Genomic DNA, 3,483 nt, shown 5'->3' with positions numbered 1-3,483 from the left:
TCGTATATGGTTTAAATAAGTGCGTAAGAGTGAAGTGTAGTAACTTTTTGTGGTTGAAAATAGGGTTCACGTGTTGTTTTATCATGATCATGCAGAAAGATGTAAGAAACGAATGCGCCGCTCAACTCTGTTTTGCGCGGAAAGAGTGTGACCGCTCGGACGGGCAGATTCCCGGCGCTCGGCGTTTGGCGTAAGGATTATGTCGATCTTTCCACTAGTCGCACTCTTCCACCATCATTTTAGATGAGTGTGATTGAAACATCACGTGTACCATATTTTCAGCCATCGAGAGTTACTCCAATGCAGTTATCAGGTTTGTTTCTCGCGACCACCGCCAGGGTATTATTTCCGGCTTCTGGTTGGTCACATTCGAATTTCTGAAGACGCCCTGGAACACGCCCAGCCCGCTTTCGGCCAATGGCGCCGCTTCATTTGTCTCCTATACTTCCCAACGAATGGCCAAACTCTCTACATATACGGCTCTGCTCTCCTGGAGCGCGCCGTTCCGCGTAACACGGCCTATTTCTTTTGACTTCTTAAATAAACGGAGCATACTTCAAAGCGCGACTCAACAACAATGCCATTAGAAAAAAAACAAAAAAAACCTTTTAGTTTTTACTTTGGTGAAGAAGGAAGACCATTGAAGTTTTACGTTCGTCCCTGTTTCTTCTTCGTCCTCGTATCTTTTGCGCGCTGTTTCCTGCGATGAATTCCCACCAACTGGGGGGATCGGTGGCCGAGTGGTCTAGCGCACACCAGCTCGGAGCACGTGGAGCGAAAGCTCGCGCTGCAGAACCCAGGGATCCTGGGTTCGAGCCCCACCCCTGCCCGTTTCGATCTGGATGAGCATCGTACCGGCGTGCGGTCGTGTATCACTACTGCGTGGTGCACGTTAAAGACCCCAGGCTAGCGGCTGTACCGCACTGGCTAAATTTCTCATCTACAGCTGGGAGACTCGTCGCCCCTGTGAGGCAGACCAAGTTCTAGGCTGTATAAACACACACACAACCCAATTATTATTTCCCACCAACTCACCCAACTATCCATTCTTCTATGGTAGCTGTAGGGGGGGTTCGGTGGCCGAGTGGTCTAGCGCACACAGCTCGGGACACGTGGAGCGAAAGCTCGCGCTGCTGAACCCGGGGATCCTGGGCTCAATCCCCGCCCCTGCCCGTTTCGATCTGGGTGAGCATCGTACCGGCGTGCGGTCGTGTATCACTACTGCGTGGTGCACGCTAAAGACCCCAGGCTAGCAGTCATACACTGCACTGGCTAAATTGCTCATCTACAGCTGAGACATCAGACGCCCCCCGAGGCAGACTACTTCCGGCTGTATCAACATACACACAACAATTTGCTTTGCTGTAGGGTGCCTCCGTTTGCCGGCCGCTCCGCTGACAGGGTGGAGACACCCGCCATTTTGTGGCGAACTTTGCGATGCTCTCACCGGCGTCATATTGTGTCTATCTTTCCAGAACTTTTGCTAAACACAACGTTTTTGCACCACGGCTTTGTCAGACACACTATAGGGGGCCCACACCCAATGTGGAGCTAATACTGACCTCAGGCGCCATATTGTGGCACTTCATTGGCTCCATTGGTGCCTCCGGCAGATGGAGGTACCCTAGACAGCTGCAAAGGTTGCCGCCATCTATGAGCGACGGCGGCAACCAGGCTGGTTGTCTTGTTCCCGCCATCGCTCATATATGGCGGTAGCTGTCCAGAGGTTTGTGTAGTTTTGTTTCGACATTTGTTTGGTATCGGACACGAAACTGAGGAAACTAGCCCTTAACAGCTGCGCTGTAAAAAGCCGGACCCCAATATATACGTTTTTTTTTTTTCATATGCGCCACATTTTAGTAACTGTTGCACAAATTGTCCGAGACCGCTATAATTTGGTAACGTACTCTGAGCATGTATTAGACACGAGCGTTGCGTCAGTGTTCGGCGAGGACTCGGATCCAATCACCACACGCTTCGTGCCCACAAAATGGAGACCGCCAATGTTACTTGATGGGGTTTTGACTAGTGTCTATTACGTTCGAGGTTTCACCTCATAAATTTAAAATAGATGAAAAAAAAAAGATTTACCATTTTAGGCAGCAGCTGACACACAACTTCAAGAAGGAAGACTGTGCTAAACCCCAACTACGTATCGGGCTCCCGTAATATTCCAAAAGTCATAAGGAAAAGTGCGTTTATTGAAGTGGTGACAACAGGCGGTGGTGTTGTCCGAGAAAGACAAGATTCGGCTGACCACTCCGAAAATGGAAGCATTAAATTACGAAGTTCCGAGGATAATAATTTCTTCCTTTTTTTCACCAAAATCAACAATGGTGGATACGAGGGAAAAAAAAAAAAAGTCAGATACGGCTTGACTTGCATCACGCTCCCAAAATATAACAGCAGTAGAGCAAGTATTCATTACGCCGTCTTATTCATTTACTTGGAACCAAGAAAAATAATCGGTGAACCTATACAATCGACCCTTTTTCAATATTCAGTCTGGCAACTGTGATCACTATTATCATCTCAGAGCATGGCGTCTGTGCCAAACTAATGGCGGTCTTCTTGAGGCTGATGGATGAAGAAGTTGAAGATACCACCAAAAGCAGGATACATGAGGCCTACGTTCGAGACGTCAGCATAACACGACGCACGAATTGGATACAAGGCCTGCGTAAGCGCTTATTTTGGAGTGTAGCCCAATCCATTTCTTGGCACAAGTTTGGCTCTAAAGCCTTTTTATAGCGGACATTTAATCAAGGCGTTTATGGGCCGCTGCTTTGTACTAGCCAATTCTTATGTTCTCACACCATCAAAACTGAAAAAAAATCAATAAATAATTATAAAGCGATCGAAAAACCAATTTTCATTTGCCCTTAACATGAGAAAGTTACCGTTCCCAACGAAATACAGTTTCATGGCCGCCATTAGTTTGTCGAAAGCGCAGCCGCTTTTTGAGCCACCAGATGGCACTGACGCTCGAAAGCGGCCCAAGAAAAATATGCAAATGGATGGACGCCGTCGGCACACCCGAGGTTTCAGACACGCTTTTGCTGCTCAGATCGACTTGACTGCGACGGAAGTCTTCATTCTCCAAGTCACTTTACGTAAACCACGTAAGTCTTCAGTCTCCAAGTCACTTTACGAAAACTACGTAAACGAAAGGCAGTTCGCACATTTGCTTTTAAGTGCACCAGAGAGAAAAAAAAAGGGGGCGGGGGGCGGGGGGAGGCCATTTCAGGCGTGAAACGCTTTCAATATGGTGGAACACTTCCAACGCGGCTAATATGTACCCGTAACTGTAACCAGGTTTAATTTATGAACCGTTCAAAGCTCCATTCTTAGGGCAGTTATTTTTAATGAGTACAAAAAACGTTTATATATATATATATATATATATATACTAAAAGAAAAGAAAAGCTAACAAACAAATGCGCATGTGCAAGAACCGTAATCCGTCTGCGCATGCGCCCTGCC

Source organism: Ixodes scapularis, unplaced genomic scaffold, assembly GCF_016920785.2.
Source record: "Ixodes scapularis isolate PalLabHiFi unplaced genomic scaffold, ASM1692078v2 PGA_scaffold1__304_contigs__length_218370807, whole genome shotgun sequence".
Lineage (NCBI taxonomy): Eukaryota > Metazoa > Arthropoda > Arachnida > Ixodida > Ixodidae > Ixodes > Ixodes scapularis.
This window is presented reverse-complemented; position numbering follows the sequence as displayed.